Below are 24115 nucleotides of genomic sequence, written 5' to 3'. Positions count from 1 at the left end.
AGCTTCTGAAGAGGTAAGTTCAGAACTTCCGGCGGCTCTGACTCAGATCGGTGGTTTTGGGGGGGCGGGGGGGGGGGGGGGGGGAGGGAGTTGGGCCAGATCATTCTCTGGTGGGGGGAGGGGGAGGAGGAGGGCCAGATTGCTCTCTGGTGGGGGAAGAGGGGGGGTGGGAGTAGGCCTGACCATTCTCTGGTGGGGGGGGGGGCAGAGGAGGGAGGCCCAATCATCCCCTGGTTGGGGGTGGGGGGGAAAGAGGCCAGATGGTTCTCTGGGTGGGGTGGGGGGAAAGAGGGTGAGATTGCTCTCGGTGGGAGGGGGGGTTGGTGGGAAGGCGAGGAGGGAGGCGGGTCAGATGTATCTTTTGTGGTGGTGGGGGAGGCAGGGGGAGGAGGACCGATTGCTCTTTGGTGGGGGGGGAGGGGAAGGGGGAGAGGGAAGTGTTCCAGATGGATCTCTGGTACGGGGGGCAGGGGGGGAAATCGCTGCCACTCTGCGGACGATCGGTGGGGGGGAAGTGGGGCAGGGGGTCGCGACCGATCTGGGTAGCGGAGGGGAGTGGATAAGGGGGACAGTTATGTTGTGGGGGTGGGGCGATATCTGTGGCGGCCCGAGAGCGATGTGACAGGGGCGCATTTGATCAATTTTTTTCTCACTGCACGTGCGCAGTTCAAAGCTCCAATCGGGGCAGCAGCGTTTTGGGCGCGATAAGCCCCTCCTACAGCGCAATTCAGACACAATTTTTTTTCAGGCTAAGTGCGTATGGGGGCGCCTGAGAACAGGTTTCCAAGTCGGATCTGAATTGCGCCCAGATTCAGCACTTAGAATCAAAATGGTAAAATCAGGCCCAGTCTCTCTGCTGGGCATTTATTTAGTTTGGGTTGTACTTGACACTTTGGAATTTCGCTACTCGAGACTTGTGAAGTGTCCTCTTTCTTTCTTCTGTTGGTAATTCTTCATGAGAACTATTTCAGTCTTCATTTTCATCAGTGTTCCATTCAGTGTCCATTTCCATCAAAGTCTTCAGAAACAGGATCGGATTTTGGCTCTGTGGTTGGTGCCTGTTCAAATGTATCACCATTTAACATTTCTGATGTAAATACTTCTGGTGAAGCTTCAGTGGTTTCATTTCTTGAGGCTAATATCTGGTCAGTATGATGTTACCAAACTCTCTCATCATCCGTCAGTATGGAGTATGATATTGGACCTGTTTTGCTATAACAGCAGGTACCCATTTTTCATCAGTCGTGTAGCTTCTTGCTAGTACTCGTTCCCCTTGAGTAAATGCTCTCTTTCTGGAGTTTTGTTCTCTCCTAGCAATCTGTGCTTTTCTTGTCTTTCAACAATTTCTGAAATATTAGGTGGTATCAAAAGGTTAAACTTTATTCTCACCTTCCTTTTTAAAAGCAGCATCGCCGGAGAATTCTGTGTCATTGCATGTGCAGCGTTCCTGTAGGATAACAATTATTTATTTATTCGTCTTGACAATGTAACTTTGTGCTTTGATGCCTTTAGTGAGTGTTTTAGTGACTGTACAAATCGCATTTGTTGCTGGATGGTATGGAGCTGACTTGATGTGTTGGATACCATTTCCTTTCAAGTAGTCTTCAAACTCCTTTGAAGTAGACCGTGCCCCCATTGTTACTGTTTGTTCAGGCCTACCAAATCTAGCAAATACTTTATCCAACTTTGCAATAGTCTTCTGCAGTCATGGATTTCCTGATCACTCCTTCCGGCCACTTAGAATGTGCCCGTGGCCCATTTTACTTCGTGTTCAGCCTGCACAGCCATACTCACTTTATTGAACAGTATGGAAGTTTAATCTTTGTTTCTTGCTTACTCATGATTTCCTTTTCTTTCTAAACCTTTCTGTAGTACACAGGTGGTTTCTTTTCCTTGCCTTCATTCAACCTTTCAATTCGAAGTGTGAGGTTTCAGTTTCTTTTAATCCAAGTGAAAATAAAATCTCCAACTCTCGTCGCCAGTTCTTCGTTGCTTCGTATCGACCGGTAGTTACCACAAATAAGAAATGTAATGAAGTGCCACACTGGTGGGTTGTTATGAACAAAGAACAAAGAACAGTACAGCACAGGAAACAGGCCCTTCGGCCCTCCAAGCCTGTGCCACTCATTGGTCCAACTAGACCATTCGTTTGTATCCCTCCATTCCCAGACTGCTCATGTGACTATCCAGGTAAGTCTTAAACGCTGCCAGCGTGTCTGCCTCCACCACCCTACTTGGCAGCGCATTCCAGGCTCTCACCATTCTCTGTGTAAAAAACGTCCCTCTGATATCGGAGTTATACCTCGCCCCTCTTACCTTGAGCCCATGACACCTCGTGATCGTCACCTCTGACCTGGGAAAAAGCTTCCCACTGTTCATCCTATCTATACCCTTCATAATTTTGTATACCTCTATTAGGTCTCCCCTCATTCTCCGTCTTTCCAGGGAGAACAACCCCAGTTTACCCAATCTCTCCTCATAGCTAAGACTCTCCATACCAGGCAACATCCTGGTAAACCTTCTCTGCACTCTCTCCAATGCCTCCAGGTCCTTCTGGTAGTGTGGCGACCAGAACTGGATGCAGTACTCCAAGTGTGGCCTAACCAGCGTTCTACACAGCTGCAACATCAGACTCCTGCTTTTATACTCCAGACCCTGTCCTATAAAGGCAAGCATACCATATGCCTTCTTCACCACCTTCTCCACCTGTGCTGCCACCTTCAAGGATTTGTGAACTTGCACACCTAGGTCCCTCTGTGTTTCTATACTCTTGATGGCTCTGCCATTTATTGTATAACTCCCCCCCACATTAGCTCTTCCAAAATGCATCATTTCGCATTTATCTGGATTAAATTCCATCTGCCATTTCTCCGCCCAATTTTCCAGCCTATCTATATCCTGCTGTATTGTCCGACAATGTTCATCGCTATCCGCAAGTCCAGCCATCTTCGTGTCATCCGCAAACTTGCTGATAACACCAGTTACACCTTCTTCCAAATCATTTATATATATCACAAATAGCAGAGGTCCCAGTACAGAGCCCTGCGGAACACCACTGGTCACAGACCTCCAGCCGGAAAAAGACCCTTCAACCACTACCCTCTGTCTCCTGTGGCCAAGCCAGTTTTCTACCCATCTAGCCACCTCTCCTTGTATCCCATGAGCCTTAACCTTCTTAACCAACCTGCCATGAGGGACTTTGTCAAATGCCTTACTGAAATCCATATAGACGACATCCACGGCCCTTCCTTCATCAACCGTTTTTGTCACTTCCTCAAAAAACTCCACCAAATTTGTAAGGCACGACCTCCCTCTTACAAAACCATGCTGTCTGCCACTAATGAGATTGTTCCGTTCTAAATGCGCATACATCCTGTCTCTAAGAATCCTCTCCAACAACTTCCCTACCACGGACGTCAAGCTCATTGGCCTATAATTTCCTGGGTTATCCCTGCTACCCTTCTTAAATAACGGGACCACATTCGCTATCTTCCAATCCTCAGGGACTTCACCTGTGTCCAATGAAGAGGCAAAGATTTCCGTCAGAGGCCCAGCAATTACATGTCTTGTCTCCCTGAGCAGTCGAGGATAGATGCCATCAGGCCCTGGGGATTTGTCAGTTTTAATGTTACCTAAAAAAACCGAACACTTCCTCCCTTGAAATGGAGATTCTCTCTAACGGGTCAACACCTCTGAGACACTCCCAGTCAACAAGTTCCTCTCCTTTGTGAATACCGATGCAAAGTATTCATTTAGGATCTCCCCTATTCCCTTGGGTTCTAAGCATAATTCCCCTGAAGGTGTTGCTTATTCCAGATCTAAGATGGAAGAACAACAGAAGCCTGCAAATCTCTCTGCTTATGTCACTACAGATCATGTGACATTATACCAGAAGAGTTGCAACCACTTTTAATACATAACAGAAAATGTTTTCCATTTAAGACTCTCAGGTAAGATGTATCTGATTTACTAATGCCAGCTCTTTGCATGTTGTGTTTCTGATGGAAATTGTTTCTTACATTTAGGGCCAGATTTTACCATTGTGTTGTGCCCGACTTTGGGCGCAAAAACTTGATAAAGTCGGGTGTGAAGCTAGTAGCATGATCCGCACCCACCTCCGTGCCAGTTCCCCCTTTACCAAGGCCCAAAAATGGCCATGATCAGGATTGTGCCTGAAACGGGTGCTATGGCCATTTAAATGTATTTGCATGCATTTAAATTGACTTAATGGGCTGCACGCCCAACCTTACCGGCACTTCCCCCTTTACCACCGTATTCGCCCATCCAGAACCGGCGCGAAACAGACAAGCTCCACAAAGGTTTGATTCAGGCGCTTCAGTTAGTAAGGAGGTAGGTGCCGAGCGTCCGGTGGCTCTCTGCTTGAGATCGGTGGTGGGGGAAGGGGGATCCACTGTCACTCTGCCTGAGGTCAGTGGGGGCGAAGTGGGGGGGTCCGCTGCCACTCTGCCTGAGATCAGTGGGGGGAAAGGGGGGTCTGCGACCATTCTGCCTGAGGTCAGTGGGGGGGGGGGGGAGAAGGGGGGGGAAGAGGCCTGTGATCGGTCTTGGTGACAAGGGTGGGGGAATAAGGGGGTTAGTAATGTTACGGGGGTGGGGCAATGTCTGTGGGGTTCAGGGGGAGGCGTTATCTGGCCCGGGGGGGATGTGGCAGGGGAGCAGCATTCTATCATTTTGTTTTCTGCACATGTGCAGTTGGAGGTGCCAATTGGAGTTGCAGGATTTTGGGGCATGTTAAGCCCCGCCCACAGGCTTGTGCAGTGCGATTCAGGATCGCTGATATTGTTGCAGGCAGAGTGCGTATGGGTGCGCCTGAGAACAGGTCCAAAAGTCGGATCTGAAGCATTCCCAGTTTCAAGTCCATCCAGCACTTAGAATCAAAATGGTAAAATAGGGCCCTTCGAGTTAATGTTGAGACAAAGATCTGAATAAACCCTTTTCATCACTTTTCATGCCACTTTAGATTGTCAAAAGCACTTGCAGAAGAAAACATTCCTAATCATAAGGATCTTTATGGCACAAGTGATTTTGATTTCTTTGATTGTAACTATGTTTGATTCAGCTGGCGGAATATGCATCTTGGAATACTCTTATGTCAGTCAATTGATGCATAACTCCTATTTACTAATTTCAGAAAAAGCCTTCCATACAAATTCACTGATGCAGCTCCACAGGAATGCAAGTCAACCTTGAATTCACTGGGAATGGACAAAGCTGTATGCATTATGAGTAATGCAATCAAATGAATTTCACTCAAGGTTGCTTCAGTTCAAGGATCACTCTCTCTGCCTGAGCTGCCTCCCAGCAATGTTTTCCCTCTTTTTGATTTACGAGGAAACCTGTCTGTGGGTGAATCCAGTAGATAGGTTACCTGCCACCTATCCCAGGGGAAATATTGGAGCTGTCCAGCAAATAATTCTCAGCATTACATTTATAATTGCCAAAGTGGCACAGGCAGCAAACCCATAGGGATAGCGGAAGCAGGGAAATAGATCCTGGGTTCCTGAAAGTTGTCCTTTATCTCATCCAAGTGACCTTCACAATTCTGAGTGTAGACACTACAATCCTATAACTGGCAAACTATCACAGCTGTATTGGCACCTGTAATGGGCAACACCAAGCAAGTAAACTCCCAACACAATACAAAGGAACTTGGGGATACTTGTGCATGAAACATGGGTGCAACAGGTAATCAGGAAGGCTGACAGAATGTTGGCCCTTATTTCAAGGGGGTTGAAGCATAAGAGTAGGGAAGTCTTGCTGCAACTGTAAAAGGTACTAGTGAGACCACATCTGGAATACCATGAGCGGTTTTGTTCCCCTTATTTAACGAAAGATCTTGGGTGGAATTCTTCGGCCATGCGTGCCCCAAAACCAGAAATACCTACCTGAGCTCAACGGAACTTTGAATAATCCGCCAAATTTTCTGTCTCGCCCATTACGATTCCCGCAGTGGGTGAGACGGGAGAATTTTGGCCATTAATTAATTGGAGGAAGTTCAGAGAAGGTTCACTAGGATGATTCCTAGTATGGAGAGATTGTCTTATGAGGTAAGGTTAAACAGATTGGGACTCTACTCATTGAAATTTAGAAGAATGAAACATAAGGAGCTTAACAGGGTAAATGCTGAGAGGATGTTTCCCCTCATGACAGAGTCTAGGACCAGAGGGCATAGTCTCAGAATAAAGGGATGCCAATTTAAGACTGAGATGAGGAGGAATTTCTTCTCTGAGGGGGTTGTGAGTTTTTGGAACTCCTTGCCACAGAGACCTGTGGGGACAGAGTCATTGTGTATATTTAAGATTTTTGATTAGTAAGGGAATCACAGGTTATGGGGAAAAGGCAGGAAAGTGGATGCGAGGAATGTCGGATCAGCCATGATCCTACTGAATGGCGGAACAGGTTAGAAGGACTGAATGGCGTACATCTGTTCCTATTTCTTATGGTCTTATAATGAAACACAACCCCATTATACCCCAAGGCAATGTGCTTCTTATAACGCTAGTGCTGACTCCTTAGTGCGTATACATTATAAAGCATGAACAAAAATACTGTAACAAGAGCAATAGAATGAACAGCAGCAATCAGAAACCACTGATAATTGACACTTTTTAATTGTATTTCTGTATAAAATATCTTTACATTCTGAGTCCATCGTTAGCTGGTATTCTGTTATTTAGAACTTCCCAATGTGATAGTGGTATTGTTAATATTTTACAAAGGGATTAATTCTGAATAGCCAACATCATCTTTGTGATAGGATTGACTATTGAATACTAATAGTGTACATTAGACTGACTTTCTGTTTCGGTGAAATTAGGCACTCGTGGTTGTGATAGGGCTATTGGCTCTCATGAAGATATGCCCTGGAATCATCTGTGCCATTGTGGTGGGAATTGCAGCTTCTGCAGGGCATTTAGCTTTGTAATGGCATGAGAATACATCTTTAACTTAACAGCAAAGCCTATGCACACGTTCACTCAGCAATTCGATGCACACACACTTTTGAACAATTGGAATTTTAATTAGTTATTCGTAGTAATCTATCCAGGAATCAATAACTATTCCTTTTACCAGAGGCACTACGGGTCATCTGATGGAAAACATGCCAAGCCACATATTTCCATTTCAGTAAACCCATACATGGACAGGAATGTTCAAGCTGGATAACGACAAAATAATGAGCATGAAAATCAGCAGGAATGCCACAAAAATATTTCGCTGCCCAGTTTTCCAATCCCAACTACAGAAACTGCCTGTCAATATTGGAACTCAGTCCTGTTTACACACAGCTAGTAACAGGACAGTCAGTCCTGTTTACACACAGTTCATAGAATCGAATCATAGAATTCCACAGTGCAGGAGGCCATTCGGCCCAACAAGTCTATTCCAACCACAATCCCACCCAGGCCCTATTCCCATAACCCCACGTATTTACTCTGTTAATCCCCCTAACACTAAGGGGCAATTTAGCATGGCCAATCAACCGAACCCGCACATCTTTGGATTGTGGGAGGAAACCCACGCAGACACGAGGAGAATGTGCAAGCTTCACACAGACAGTGACCTGAGGCTGGAATTGAACCCGGGTCCCTGGTGCTGTGAGGCAGCAGTGCTAACCACTGTGCCACCATACTACAGTTTGCTGCAACACCATGCCATGTCCTGTCACAGTTATTGACAGGACAGCCTGTCTTGTTTACTCATCGCTAGTCCATTGGTCCTGTGAAAAACATAAAGTCGATGTTGTTCATTCACAGTTACTGTCAGGATAGGCAATTCTGTTAGACAGCGAGAGAGAAGACAGAGCTGTTTTAGCACAATCAGCTAAATGTTCCACGAGGGTTTTCACCTTCATCTCCAGCTGTAACTTCAGTGGAAGATAAGTGGAAATTCCAAAGGCCAGGCCATTATGCTGGGATACATCATCCTATTAGAAATGAAACCAGTACTAGGGCATATTCATGTGATAAACTATACAAGGACAAGCAGTCATATTGTAGACATGGGCTAGATTTTAAGAGCCCACACAGGCCCCAGTGGGTGTTTTGTGAAATGCAATGCCTAGCCTGCCTATTACCTTCCTGCACATCCCAAACCTGCCTCCCATTTTATAGTGGCTGATGGAGGTGTTGGTGGCCTGGATTCCCTTGGGTCTATTGAAGCCCTAATTGCCACTTAAGTGCCTCATTCAATGCTGCCACTATTTTACCCATGGCAGAGAGAGAGGCTCACACCAGGTGGGTAAATGGGCAACTGCACTGACTGGTGTTAAGTAAGGGGAGGAAGGCCTGTTTGGGGCCCCCTTTGCGACCATTGGAGGCACCCCACCAATAATCATACTTCCACAAAAGATGAATATTTGTCTCATTTGGTGCTGATGCAGTATGTCCTGTCATAGACCACGTATGTTTTATGAGAAAATACTTGTTGGGCAGAGGTTTGTGAATGAGGGCATGGCATGACATTTGCAGTAATTAATCACCAATGACTTCCATGCATTGCTAGATTTTTTTTTCCATGTTCTTTCACTGGATGTGGGCATCACTGGCAAGGCCAGCATTTGCTACCATCAACCCTCATTGCACTTGAACTGAATAGCTCGCTAGGCCATTTCAGAGGGCAGTTAAAGAGGTAGCCACATTGCTGCGGATCTGGAGTCACACGTAGTCCAAGGATGGCCAATTTCCTTCCTTAAAGGGCATTAGTGGGTTGTTACAACAATCAATGGAAGTTTCATGGTTCACTATTACTGAGGGTAGCTTTTGAAGTCCAGATTTATTGATTGAATTTAAATTCCACCAGCTGTCATGGCATGTTCGCCGGATCATTAGGCTGTGTCTCTGGCTTATTCACTGTGACATTCCCAATAGGCCACTGTCTCCCCCAAATTTATACTTAGTACACATTGCGCATAACCCACAGTTTTCCCTGTCTCTGTAAAAATATGTTCACATTTAATCAAAATTTACAAATATTTTCTGATATGAAACAGTTAGCTGAAGCGATCTGGTGCGTTGTGACAAATTAAGGTAAAGTATGTAAATTTCTAAATTTACAACCAATTTGCAGTCTGACTTCCTTAATTTTGAATAAGGAAATTCCAGAAGCAATAGAAATGGTGATTTATGAGCAGATTTGAATGATAACAATGGCGTACATTATTAATATAAATTTATGGGAGATGTTCGTAAGAAGATAAACTTTGCATGTTCCTGGTGAGCCAAGTGTTACTAACAGTGCCTGTATTCTTAGATCTATAGATATAACAGCCAGGATAATTGATCTTTCTACATGGATGCCTCGATTAGATTCCACTTTCTCTTTCAGCAAAATATGCTGCTTTAAATCGATTCAATGTGACAGGTAAAGACCCTTCAGCTTAATACAGTGATGAATTGGCCATCTCTGGAAGACTCCTGGATCAGTTGATGCATTAGCAATATGGATTTTAAAGAAGAAAAAAAGTGGTTCTCGGGTAAGTTGCTTTTTAATTTTCAATATTGCTTAAAATATAATTTATTATTATAATTCTCAGCTGGCTCAGCACTGTGCTGTCGAACTGTACAAATTGACAGGATTTACAGTTTGATTATTAGGCTGGAATTTTCCTGCCCTGTCACGGCCAGAGCGGAGATGACTTTGGTGGCTCAACAAAAAGTCCATTGACTTTCGGTGAGACTGGATGATCCCAGAGGAGGATGGGGCTGAAAAATCCTGCCCCAGCTTTTGTTGAAGCAGCTGATATCAGATGGGGTAGAAGTGTGGGTGCACTTGTCTTAGGGAGGGGAATCTCAACCCAAGTTCCCATTCTGAATAGTCGCCCAAATATGAGAAAGGTCAGTTGGCCTGTTTGGTATCTTTGGCACTACACTCCAGCAAGAGTGGAAAGTAAAATAAGAGGTTGTGTATAAGTGGGTGCCTGACCCTTACCCACAAGGTGAGCAAGATTAAAATCACCACCACCTCCCACTCCCAAATGTATTTGGCTGATTTGTTCAAGGGGCAGCAAATAACTGAGGAAGGAAAGCCATGAATATCCCTTGGTTGGACTCCATGGATAATGCTACATGAATGGGAAGAGAAATCACTGCTGGAACTATTCTGTCTACAGTTGAAAAGCTAAGAGTGGAAACAAGCATGGACCTTCCTGCCGAGCTAGACAATGGGAGAAAGGTTTTGGAGGAGCATGGACTCTGTCAAAGGTTACAGAGCTTTAGGGAAGGATGAGGAGGGAGATAGAACCATGGTCACAGTTAGTAGAAGATGTTCTTTGTAACTTAACTGTGGTCTACATAATTAATCTCTACCTATGAAAGTTGGTTGGAGTTCCAGACTAATACCAATTTCCAGGCAAGCAGCTAGCAATCTCCCGTTCAGAGGATTATTCTCACACCAGTAGCTCCTGAAGTGATGTCAGTGGTGCTGATCCCTGGATCCACCCCATTTGTAACATTTAGGCTAGCCACCCCACTGCTGACTGTTGATAGCAGGACTGATCGTTGATTGCACAAGGTGCGAGAGAGACATGTTTAATTGGTGGAGATTTTCTTCTCAATAAATGAATTATTTGCTTTAAAATGTACCTGCTAATTGGGTGAAAGTGGATTTTCACGCAAAATAACATTGCCTGTGCAATAATCAATGTTTATCACGATCTGTCAATTTGATGAAAGTAATTTTCATGCTGGCTTTAAGCTCATGTTGATTTCAGTTGGCAAGGCATTTAGCCAGACTGAAATGAGTGGAGTAGTTATAATAAGAACCTAGATAAATCAATTACAAGTAGACTGTTTACAAGTTACATGGAGTCAGCATTCATAGATAATACAGTCTCAAAGGTGAATGACTGCTCCATACCAGACAACCTTTTTTTAGGGAAGATATTAGTGTTGAGAGATTGAATACTCTCATTTTGAGCATCAAATGCTCTCCGAGACCCTTGCTCCTTTATTATAGCTTCAAAGCCTACAGATGAAGGTGTTGAAAAGTAATCCGGGGCCCTTATATGCAGGTCCAGGCTTTTCCTCTAAGCTTCCACAGGGTCTTTTTTTAAGATTGAATCTTCACCCACTGCAAAGATAGCCATTGATGTCAGAGGCAACGCTACTGCAGAAGAGGACTTGAAATTAGGATTTTTTACATCCGTGAGCTTGGCAAAGTAGCAGTGTGGTGGTATACTAAGTCAGAAGAGGTACAGCAGTCAGTGCATAGACCAACCTGGAGATCCAGGAGTGGCATATTGTACAAATTGGATATGATGGTGCACTGAAGGCTTTTTTCTGGGGAGGGGTGGTGGATCCTGCATCTTTCCCCAGAGTTATTGGATGCGAGCACATTCAATGTTCCCCTGATTGCCATGCATTCTTAGTGCAGGCAGCAATCTGGATTATGTAAGTATAGTGAATACCCTGCATACACTGACAGTATCAGTGCCAGAGGTCACCAGGTGTATCCTATATATTCTCACGCCCAAAATCTATTGCAGATATTTTTTGGTCACCTACAAAGATATGTAAAATACAATAGCAGCACTTCATACTGTACTCAAACAGAGCATTTTCACTGTTGGAGAACAGAGATTAGGGAATTTTCTACTCTTTTGATCCTAAACGTTGAGTTTAGCTGTACTCGGCCAGCAGAAACTTAGACAGTAGAAAGTTAAAATCAATCAGTTGACTTATCCCTTGATGTCCCACCTGGAACTCCTCATCTTAAATCGCAACATACTTTTCTGAGCAGGCCTGGAACCAGCAGGTTCCTTCTTTCTCGATGTAGATTGAGGAGCAGAACAACATACTTGGCAGAGACATGAAACAGACACTCACAGGGCTTGTATGCAAGACTGCAATATAGTATGAGCCCTCAGCAGAGACTATTATTCACCACGACTTTGTATTAAGTGGATGTGTAAACTTTAGCCAGAATTCTCCACAAAAACTTCTAAATTCCCAATGTGCAGGAAAATGGGAGTAAATCCCACCGGTTTTTTAGTGTGATTTCCAGAATGAATCTCCGACACTCTGAAAAGTGGTGGGCAGTGCCTATTCTTGCCCGATAGGCCGGCAGCATAATGCTGAGCGGGCCACTGCGCATGCGCCGATCTGTCAGCGCAGAGATCGGTGCATGCACATTGGCCCCATATTGCCAGCATCCCGATCGCTGGCCTTCTGACCCCCTCAGCGCCTGATAGTTGGCCTCTCGGACCTCCCTGGGCCAGCCGCTAAGTCTCCCTCCCCAGGACAGCCCTTACATCAGGCCCTTCACCCCAGCCAGCCCCCATCTCCCTGACATCCACCCGCCTGCCCCCCCCCCCCACAGCCAGCCCGATCTTCCCCCCCATGACCAGCCCCAGACCTGCCATCCGGATGGCCAGCCCTGATGACCAACCCCCCCCCAACCCGGATGGGCAGCCCTAATGGCCCCCACTCACACCCTCTCCCAGTGATCCCAATTGCAGAGTGGCTCAGGTCCCCCCCCCCCCCAGCAACAGGCCCTGCCCCCATGGCACTGCCTGATGCCTCTGACCTCCCGGGTGGGTCTTAATGGCCTCTCTTCCCTCCAGCAGGGTCAGGCCACCTGTTCCCTGTTAGTGGGGAGCAGTTGTAAACCCTGCTGTAGGGAATCACCCTACATATTCACCACCATGGTCTTCATGTCCCATCAAGTAATCTTAACAGTACTTTGAATTGTTATCACGTGTATATGTTAAGCAGCAGGGAGCACAGCACCATGGCAGGGAGGAACTTTACCCAAAAGGGTAGGAAGCAGATTCAGTTTGGGTGGAGATAAGAAAGACAATGGTCAGAAAACACTGGCTGGGAGCAGTTGTAGGCCCCCTAATAGTAGCTATGTTGGTGGACAGAATGTTAATCAAGAAATAAGAGGAACCTGTAGCAAGGGAAATGGAATAATCGTAAGGCACTTTAATCTTCATACAAACTGGATAAATCAAACTTGTAAAAATAAATCAGAGGACGAATGAATGGAATGCATTTGAGAAAGTTTTCTGGAACAATGCATTGTAGGACCAACTAGGGAAGATGTTATTTTAAATCTTGTTTTGTAGAATGAGACTGGGTTTAATTAGTAATCTCAGACTAAGGGATCCTCTGGGGAAGATAAATCTGATCGAATTTTTCACTGAGTTCAAGAGCGATGTACTTAAGTTCAAAACCGGAGTATTGAACTTAAATAAAGCCAATTACATAGGTATGAAGGGAGAGTTAGCTATGGTAGATTTGAAAATTAGATTAAAAAGTACGACAGTAGTTAAGCAATTTGAAATATTTAACGAACTGTTTATTTATTCTCAACAAATTTACTTTACCTTGAGAAGTTAAAACTTCCATGAGAAAGATCCTATTGTGGCTAACTAAAGAGATTAGACTCTGCCATATGTGGGCAGTGGTGCTTAAAGGATTGCTTAGATGGGTTTTTTGGAGGTTTGCGCACTACCTCCAATGCCTCGACTTTGCCTGTGTATTTTCCCAATAAAGTCTCTCAATGTGTTCAGTCTCTTCCTCATTGAAACTTTTCCATTTTTGCTGGTCACAAGTCAGGGTCTCCCATGGAGTCAGAGGGGATATATGACCTTATCAGGGGTAATTTAAGGAATCCCTCATTCCACAGAATGAAAAAGGTACAGACCAACTCTGATTCTTTCTCTACAGATGGGCGGCACGGTAGCGCAGTGGTTAGCACTGCTGCTTCACAGCTCCAGGGTCCTGGGTTCGATTCCCGGCTCGGGTCACTGTCTGTGTGGAGTTTGCACGTTCTCCTCATGTCTGCGTGGGTTTCCTCCGGGTGCTCCGGTTTCCTCCCACAGTCCAAAGATATGCGGGTTAGGTTGATTGGCTAGGTTAAAAATTGCCCCTTAGAATCCTAAAATGCGTAGGTTAGAGGGATTAGCGGGTAAATATGTGGGGGTAGGGCCTGGGTGGGATTGTGGTCGGTGCAGACTCGATGGGCCGAATGGCCTCCTTCTGCACTGTAGGGTTTCTATGATTCTATGAGATGCTGCTTAGCCTACTGAGATTAAAGATAATATTTGATTAAAAGAAATGGCTTGGAGTATTGCCAAGAAAAGTCAACAACTTGAGGAAATTACAAATACCAACAAATCAAAAAATTGATGAGGTAGGAAATAGAATGAGAAGAAATGAACCAGAAATATAGAAACAGATTGTAAGAGATATATGAAAAGGAAACAACTGGTAAAGTCAATCATGGGTCCATTAGGGGCTGGGACAGCGGAAATGATTATGGGGAACAAAGACATTAACAGATACTTTATATTTGGCTGGAATTCTCTGGCCTTGTACAGCGAGAATGGAGAATTTAGCACTCAACCAAAACTCCATTCACTGCAGTGGGACCGGAAAACTCCAGCCACAGATGAGGTTGGAGAATTCTGGCCTTGGTCTTCACAGTAGGAGGTACAAAAAACATTCAAGAAATAGTGGGAAGGCAAGGGGCTAATGAGGGTGATGAACCTAAAGTAATCAATATCAGTTAAAAGATAGTATTGGAGAAAATGGGGCTGAAAAGCAACAAATCCCTGGAGCTAATGGCTTACATCCTCATGTTAAAAAGAGGCAACTGCAGAAATAGCAGGTGCATTTGTCATAATCTTTCTACATTCCCTAGATTCTGAAACTGTCCTGGTGGACAGGAAGGAAGCAAGCAAAATGTAACACTACGGTTCAAGGAAGGCTGGAGAGAAAAAGTTGGAACTGCAGGTCAGTTAGTCTGAAATCAATCATCAGGAAAAAGCTGAAAGTGGGAACAGGGCATTTAGAAAATCGGAATTGATTAGACAGAACGTACATAGTTTTATGAAAGGGAAATCATATTTTCTAGAATGTTCTGAGAATTTATCTTGTAGGACAGATAAAAGGAAACCAGTGGATGGAGTAACATTTCAAAAATAATTTAATAAGTTGCTACATGAAATGTTGTTGCACAAAAGGCTATAGGGTTATCTTGGCATGGATAGGAGAATGTGCCCTGGCTGAGACGGGATGCAGCAAAATACATATCAACCTCACCCAAACTACTTTGTAAAAGATTACCATTTTTATTATTTTTTTAAATGAATAAGTTTTCCCTGAATAGCCATGGCCCATAGTAGAGGAATTTCAAACCATCAGAGACTGAAATTCTGCCAACCTGTCCACGGTAGGTTTGCTGGTGGGCAAGCACAGAGAACCTGGCAGGAAACCCGCTGGTGTAAAATTATGTTGCATTTCTCCCAGTGGCAGTTTAATGGTGGGTTGGTTTTCCCACTGGCAGGTGGTGTGAATATCATTTGCATCTCATGAATGCTCATTAAAATAGCTGCCTGCTGGTGTCCTGTCAAGCTTTCCATTCTTGCACCACATCAGCAGGAAATTACGTCGGCGTCAAATCTGGTTGCGAAAGGGTAGCATGAACATCGAGTGCAACAAAGCCTCTCTCCACAGAGCTGTGCTTCTCCTGATGTGCTGTACAGGACGCTGTTGGGGCAGACCAGTTTCTGTCCTCCATCTCCATGTTGAGCTGGATTTCGTGGACAACACTGTGTTGCTGGACCCATGGACCCTCTTGTATCACCTTCTCCGTTCAGTACTGTGCCTGGGGTGGGGAGTACAACCGTCTCCTTCTCCTCTTGGTACCACACACCAGTGTCTATATGAACAGGACCGAGCTGCGGCACTCATGCAGCCACTGTAACAAAGGTCCAAAGTTTGCCTGGGAGGGGTCGGATGTGAGGTGAGGTAGCCTGACAAAAACAAGGGAGATAATGTGGAAGGGGGGCTGTGCAAGGAGTGGGGTGGGGGGAAACGAGGGTGGTGTGAAGCTCCACAACAGCTGGCAAGAGGTAGGTGATGAAGATGAACAATGCAAGGCAGAGGGAAGAGTGAGGAGAGGGAAGCTGGACCCTGGGAAGTCGACATGAAATGCTGACAAACAAGGGAATCAAAAAGATACTATAGCCTTTACAGGAAGGGGATGGATGAAGACTCCAGATACAGTCGTTAGAGATACAAGTGAGCATGGGCGGACTTGGTGTGGCAGGGAAAGTGGTTGAATCGAGGAACAGACTTCTTCTTGAGGCTGCTAACCTTTTTCTTCTGGTTTGCTGATATCCTGCATGGTCTGGTGAAGACAGGTGGCCTGGAAAGAGCGATACGAGTGTACGAGACTGGTGTTTAAATATGGTGTTGGGACCTTCAAATCCATCAGCTGCTGGCCTGCTAGGAGAAAGGAGGGGAACTCACCTGTGCATAATTAACGAGGTTCCAAACATTGAATCTAGTGTGGGATCCCACCATTCTGGACAGTGGAACAGGTTCCACCAGAACTTCCTGTCACCAGAATCTCAAAATGGGAGAACTCACCCAATATCTGTAAGGAGGCACTAATGCACTCTAACTGCTGACAATCAAATTCCAGAGAAATACATCAACTGTTTTCCAACTCTAAGGCAGAGCTCCATCTCCAGGGATGGTATGTCTGTCCCAGCCAACCATAGATAAAGGCAGCTATTTGTGACTCTTAATATCCCAAGAAGGTTTTAATAATCCAACCGTACCTGTTCCCAAGCACAATGGGTTTCAACTGGGGGGCCTCATTTGTTACCCAAAACATGACCCCCCGTAATCCGGTATAACTTGTAATATTGCCCTGTAGATATGAACTCAGGCATTCACCTTTTGACCTCCAAAGGCAACAGTAACAGTAGGGCTGGCGCAGTGGCACAGTGGTTAGCACTGTTGCCTCACAGCGCCAGGGGCCCAGGTTCGATTCCCAACTTGAGTCATTGTGTGGAGTCTGCATGTTCTCACCGTGTCTGTGTGGGTTTCCTCCGGGTGCTCCAATTTCCTCCCACAGTCCAAAAGACGTGCTGATTAGGTGCATTGGCCATGCTAAATTCTCCCTCAGTATACCCGAACAGGTGTACCCGAACAGTGTGGCGACTAGGGGATTTTCACAGTAACGTCACTGCAGTGTTAGTGTAAGCCTACTTGTGAACTTTATATATGTATATATAACTCCAGGCAACAGACTGCGCCACCTACTTACCATCAAACAGGTAGCAGCAGTCAGGTACAATCACCTGGCTCTCATCTAAAGGGAAATCTACTGGAATAGTGGGACTAGTGCCTTCAAGCCCAATTCACCCCTTTTTTGCCTTCTCCCCTGGTGGAGGTTTCAGTTTTGAAAGATGGATAACTCTGCAACAGTCAACATTCCCTCTGAAGGAGCGTTCCATTTGACTGTTGATTCTCTCCTCTGGACAAACGTAAAACTGTAACTTTTATTTTTACTGTGATCTTGCCATGAACCCTCTTTCTTTCCCTGACACCTCTTTCAGTGAATCGATACAAAAGGGGCGAGCATTGGAGACCCCTTCCCTGCATTTTGTGTATGTGTGGAACAAACCAAGCCTTTTATTTTATCTTAACTCGAGTTTGTTGTGCAAGGTTTCATAGAGGACTGAAACATTCCAAATTTAATGGTTGGGGAAAATAGGCCACCACTTAAAAGGGGGAACTTAGTTTTAAAACCCTTTCAGCTTATGGACGGAGACTGATTCAAGTAATAAGGGCTGTTTAAAATAATTGCCCTCCTGTACCTGATAGTTGGTTAAAGAACAGAAAGTAGCGAGTTGGGGTAAATTGTTATTTTCACATTGGCAGGCTATAACTGGTGGAGTGCCACAAGAACCAGTGCTGAAGCCTCAGCCATTTACAATCTGTATTAATGACTTGGATGAGAAAAGAGCTAGGAGGTGGGGAAAATGGAAAAATGGTGGCAAAATACATCAGGAGGGAAGCCACAACAGAACATGGGATTGGCAGAGACTTGACTGCCTGCTGACTGGAGGCAAACAGCCAAGTAAATTAATTGGCCCATCAAAGTGTTTACAATTGTAGCAGGCAGCCAGCAATTTTCCAGCGTCGGAACATCCCCCTGCTGTGTTGGGAGCCCACCACTTGTATTAAGGAGCCTTCCTGTGGCTTTTTAGTGGGAAGCTCCGTGGCCCAATGGCTGTCCCGGATACTGCTGCTGTAAGGGTCACACCTCTGTTGGCTGGGGCATGCTGCCCAGACACTAACACTGCAAAACTATTTTTTTTTTGCCTTCACTCTTTCTTTCCCCTTGTAACCTTAGCAGCAGCCGCCTCTATTGCTGGCACTGCCAAGGCTGCCACCACCAGTGAAATAGCTGCCACATTCTTGGCATCTGCCCCTGCAGGCTTGGGACTCCATTGGTCTTGTGCTGATTTGCCAGCCAAAGAGTTTGAAAAAGCATATATACAGGTAAGTGACTGGTCAAGAAAGTGGCAGACAAAGTATAATCTGGGAAAATGTAATGTTATTCACTTAGTAAAAAAATATAAAAACTGAATCTTTTTTAAACAGGTGAAAAACTGCTACACGTTGATATTCAGAAGGATTTTGGTGTCCTGTACTAGATATGCAGACAGTTAATCTGCAGGTACAGCAAGCAAAAAAAGGTAAATGCAAGGGGATCAGTTTGTATGAATAAGGGAATCTTGGTGCAATTGTATGAGTCTTTGGTGAGACCACACAGAGTACTGTGTGCAGTTTTGGTCTGTACCGAAGGAAAGATATATATTTTTTAAAAATGATTTACTGATTGAATCTGGGGATGAGATGGTTGTCCACCGAGGAGATTTTCAATAGAACAGGACTAAAAAAAAAAGTTTACTTATAGTCTCAAGTAAGGCTTACATTAATAAAAGAAGTTACTGTGAAATTTCCCTAGTCGCCACACTCCGGCATCCGTTTGGGTCACTGCAGCTAACCAGCACGTCTTTCAGAATGTGGGAGGAAACTGGAGCACCCGGAGGAAATCCCATGCAGACACGGGGAGAACGTGCAAACTCCACACAGACAGTGACCCAAGCTGGGAATTGAATCCAGGTCCCTGGCACTGTGAAGCAGCAGTGCTTGGCACTGTGCGCCCCACACACTCTGGAGTTTAGGAGAATGAGAGCTGATTAATTTAGAGAGGGCTTGACAAGGTAATCACCGAGAGCGGAACTTTACGGTCCTATTGGGGAAGGGCCGGCCCAGTGAAATATGGTGAGCCATTCAAAAGTCCATTGCCTTTGGCTGGAATGGAAAATCCAATTTCCTCAGTCCCCACTCGACCTCTAATTTGCCAGCAGTTCTTGGGCTCGGGCATCCTCCTTAATATGAACGGCAGTCCAGGTGCCAGGAGAGGTGGTGGCACAGTGATATTGTCACTCGGCTAGTAATCCAGAGATAAACCAGGGTAATGTTTTATGGATCTTGGTTCAAATCCTGCCATGATGGTGAAATTTGAATTCAATTTAAAAAATTGAGAAAATAAAAGTCGAATGATGACCAAATAACCGTTGTTGATAATTGGAGGAGGTCTTGTGGAGACATTGTGGATGTGAAAATACACGAGAGAGATAGTAAAAATATTTGCCATCCTTATCTGATCTGACCCACAACAATGTGGTTGACTCTCCATGTCCTCTGAAACGGTTTGGCAAGCCATTCAGTTCAAGGGTAATTAAGAATGGACAATAAATGTTGGCCCAGCCAATGACACACACATCTCATGAATAACTGTTAAATAAATTGATTCCTGCTGACAACATGTGGCCCAGGGTCCTGTTGGTTGCCCCACAGCTTTCATGCCAGTGATGGGATTTCCCCACTACCAGCAATATATCCAGCCCACAGTTTATTGTTCCACAGATGCTGCTGGATCTGTTGAGGGTTTCCAGTATTTATTGTTTTTATTTCCAATTTTCAGCATTGGCAGTATTTTGGTTTTGTAACTATTGGGACAGTGCCTTTCCTTTGGAAACTGGAGTCATTTGGAATTTATAATTCAATCGATAATGAATACATAAACAACGAATCGAGAATTTCATTTGGATCTTTCTGATGAATGGGAGCAGGGGGAAGGCTGGGACAGTCCCGCTGGGACAGTCCCACTGGGAAAGGAGAGCATGTGTCTTTCTTTGACAGTCCGGGAAAATCTCAGCAAATTAATTGTGATGAACAGCAAGTCCATCGATCAAACATCTCATTGTGTGGGTGTGTTTGGTTTAGATAATATTGATTACGTTTGTCTGTCATTAGTCAAATGAGGCAAACAAATTAGCTATGAACGTGTGCGAGGACCGATAACAGGTCCGGCACTGGCAAGCTCATAGAGTAGTCTAGCCTACTGAATCAATCAGACATGCAGCACCAACTAATTCACCTGTACTACCTGTATCTAACAAGCTAATTTTGTGGACACTAAGTCGTCTCATAACACCAGGTTAAAGTCCAACAGGTTTGTTCGGTATCACGAACTTTCGGAGCGCTGCTCCTTCATCAGGTGAGTCATGTAGACACTAAAGCCCAATTTTAACTTGTGGTGTGCGGGTGCCAGATAGAATCATAGAATCCCTACAGTTCAGAAGGAAGCCATTCAGCCCACAGTGTAAAAGGAAGCCATTTGGCCCATCGAGTCTGCACCAATCTCATCCAGGCCCTCTCCCCATCACCCCATGCATTTACTGTCTAATTGCCCTGACACTAAGGGGCAATTTAGCATAGCCAATCAAACTAACCCTCACATCTTTCGAGTGTGGGAGGAAAGCGGAGCACCTGGAGGAACCTCACACAGACACGGGGGAGAATGTGCAAACACAGGACAGGAGGCACGAACCTGGGTCCCTGGCGCTGTAAGGCAGCAGTGATAACCACTGTGCCACCCATTGTGATATAGTGCCAAAACTCTGGAGATCTCCAAGCCAGTGCCATTACTTCACTGATGGTCTATACAAATGATCTCCATGCAATTTAGATGGGTGGGCCATAAAAGACAAACTGATCAAGTAGACGTATATTGTACACATTGGGCGGAATTTTACCGGCACACCTGCCAGAGGTTCGTACGATCCTGCTCAAGGCCAATGGAGAAGGCCTCGCCTGCCCCCGGAATCAGAGCAGGCGTGATGGTAAAATTCCCGCCAATCATTTATTAAGTTTGAATGCACTAGAAATACTTTCCACTGAACCTTTTAGTGCAGTGATAATGAAGTGAGTTCGGAAGGTGGTGAGGAAATACAAAGCCCTATTTTTGCTTCTGTACAATTCCCGGGTGGCAGGATGAAATGAGGTTGCTGGTTGCTTTAGGTCTAGAGGAAAGTTGACTGCAAGCAAGATCAGAGCCAGAAATGCACTGGTAAGTTCTTCAAAGGAAAGATTCAATTACGTTGCTTCACCTAGGCATTCAATAAAACCTTTGGCTTCCTCTACTTTGATTGTGAAGATGTGCTGTGCTCCCCGCCCCCTTACTTATTCTCCTGGGATCTGATGCCCTGTTTAATTCCTAACCCTGTACTAAGGGCTCCATATCGTCTGCATTGGAGAAATTAAAATGAGATCAGTAGTTGCACTAGGCCCAGCCTTACATCGCAGAGGGCTGAGAAGATCACCATCCACATTAACCCTCTCGGTTAAATACGTATGCTTATGTGCTTTACTCGACCTAACACATATTCCTACTATAGCGTTGGACTGATTTGCTCTTCAATCTCACCATGAGAAAATTTCTCCAAGTAAGAAAATTATCTTGCTTGTTGGAATTATACAGCTACCAGTGGCTGGACCTTTTACTCCCAATTAATCACATCACTTTCCTGCTTCAGCATTTCAATTATCCCTGCCAAAGGCGCAAGTGCCAAAATCTGATGCCGCTGGTGTGAACAGCCGGAAAGTTCCGGCCACAGTCTCAGGATAAGGGGTCAATCGTTGATGACTGAGATATGAGAAGAAGTTTCTTCACTCAAAAGGTTGCGAATCTTTGGAATCCTCTACCCTCCATTTAAGTTTTAGTGTCACAAGTAGGCTTACATTAACACTGCAATGAAGTTATTGTGAAAATCCCCTAATCGCCACATTCTGGCGCCTGTTCAGGTACACAGAGGGAGAATTTAGCACAGCCAATGCACCTAATCAGCACGTCTGTGGAAGGAAACCCACACAGACACGGGGAGAACATGCAGACACCACACAGACAGTGGCCCAAGCCGGGAATCGAACTCGGGTCCCTGGCACTGTGAGGCAGCAGTGCTAACCACTGTGCCACCATGCCACCCACCATAGTGGATGCATCTTCCTGGAATACATTAAAGCTGAGATAGGCAGGTGTTTGGTCACCCAGGGAGATGGGGAGCAGGCAGGAAAATGGAGTTTAGGCAGAAGATCAACCATGATTGTATTGAATGGTAGATCAGGCTTGAGGGAGCATGTGGTAACTCCAACTCCTCTGATATGTTCTAATCATCTTTTCTCTTTGTGGTGGACCTCAGTTGTGCCTTTGTCCTATATGGACCACCGTTGTGTGTGTTTGTCATACCTGGACACATCCCCTTCCAGTTTGGTTCCTCCCCTCTGCACCTAGTATAAAGGTGGCTGTCTCCTCCCCCTTGTTCAGTCCAGGTCAGTTAATTGTTGGGATCTGCTCCTGATTCTGTTGTGAATAAAAGCCTACACTTATATTGGCATATCGGTAGTCTTTCGCCTTATTGATAGTGCATCACTCTTACAATGGGATAACAGGTGCTGGCAGTCCTCCAGCATTTCACTTGTCAGCCATTTTCTATGCATGGGCCTAAATAGAGAGTGACAGCATGTTGTTAGACTGTGGGGGACATCACAATTACGCTCAATTTTATCTTTAATTACATCCAGACACATGTAAGTACCATCTAACCTTTACCTTCCCAGTTTGTTGGGAGCTTGTGGTGGGTGTGGTAGACTGAGGGCACTAAGGAAACCATAATCACCCCTGCTGCCCAACCTTCAATCATCTATCTATATAGAGTAATAGTGCCTTTGCTGATCAGTGAGATTCAGGACCTAACATTCTGCACACTGACCATTAAGATCTTTTAAAGAACAGTTTTTTTTGATGAGTGGGGAAAAATGCAAATGATAAAAACTAACCTATTAACATGTAATTTTCTACAACATACTATTGCATGGTTGAAACTCGTTCAATTTAATTACTACCCTATTTTCTATAAAATGAGAGCACATTTCATCACCAGCTGGTGGTCCGCACAATCTGTTAGTAGCCCTGGCCACAAATGTGCAGAAAGTCAGTCATTGTCCAGATCTGTAACTGATGCTGGCTGTTTAAATAAAGAATACAACACGTCCTTCAAACATCCTGTCTCATTTGATAAAGCTTGTTCGCTGGCACTGAAAGACTAAAATCTCAACCTTGGCTCAGTATCAAATTCCAGCTTAAAAGCTTTAGGTGTATATTTTTTCATTGTAAGAATTCCAAGCCATGGATAGCCAGGAGTAACATTCCCATAAGTTGTTTTTAATAAACTTCTTGCTGTCAGACAAGTATTTTACACAATACTTAAAAGTTTTCTTCAAAGCTGGACAAGCCCAACAACAATTGAATCATTCATACAGCATCGTGCTCCTGATTTCTCACTCTTAGGAGCAGAGATTTCTCCTGTCTTTACTTCTTTAGCTCTTACCTTCATCCGTCTGTGTATCCGTCCCTTGCCAACAGTCTGTATTTACCTTTCCCTTCTGCCGCCTGGCTGGCAGCAACGTGAGGAAGCTCAGAGTTCCTTTGCTGTGCTACGGTCTCTCTGTGCATGAGCTTTTCAAACTGTGCTCATTTACTCTACGTCTTCACCCCCACCCCCACCCCCACCCCGTTCCCACTCTCATCAGCAAATGGCAAAGCAGGAGCAGAGATACACAGCCCAGAGCTCAGTGACTAGCTTCCCGGGGGGGGGGGGGCACGTGACGAAAGCTGCCAGAGTGACTTTCATCTCGCAAGCAGCTGGGATCAATTAAAATGCTGCTTCACTGCAGTTGGCTGGACCGCGGATATCCTCCCACCCTGTATTGATTGCCTTTTCCTACTTCTAGCTCTGTAGGAAGCACCAACATTCTTTGTGCTATTAATCCAACTGTCTGGAAACACTCTGAGTAGTGGAAAAACAATCGAATTCTCTTGCTTCTATATATGGTCACACACCATCCATTTTAACAGTCTCAGAGGAAATTATTACTTG

At 45.0% G+C, this 24115-nt stretch overlaps 1 protein-coding gene across 2 annotated transcripts in view; it reads right to left on the bottom strand.

Moving 5' to 3' along the window:
- The window catches only part of mid2 (midline 2), a 277273-nt gene extending 253539 nt beyond the window's left edge, over nt 1-23734 (bottom strand). The window contains exon 1 of one of the 2 annotated variants that reach the window (XM_078211507.1): nt 23567-23734. The gene's annotated coding sequence lies outside the window, so the exon portion shown is untranslated. The remainder of the gene's footprint in view (nt 1-23566) is intronic. The other variant, XM_078211504.1, reaches the window with a different exon arrangement.
- Nucleotides 23735-24115: the final 381 nt, after the last annotated feature.

Source organism: Mustelus asterias, chromosome 4 (genome assembly GCF_964213995.1).
Source record: "Mustelus asterias chromosome 4, sMusAst1.hap1.1, whole genome shotgun sequence".
Lineage (NCBI taxonomy): Eukaryota > Metazoa > Chordata > Chondrichthyes > Carcharhiniformes > Triakidae > Mustelus > Mustelus asterias.
This window is presented reverse-complemented; position numbering and strand designations above follow the sequence as displayed.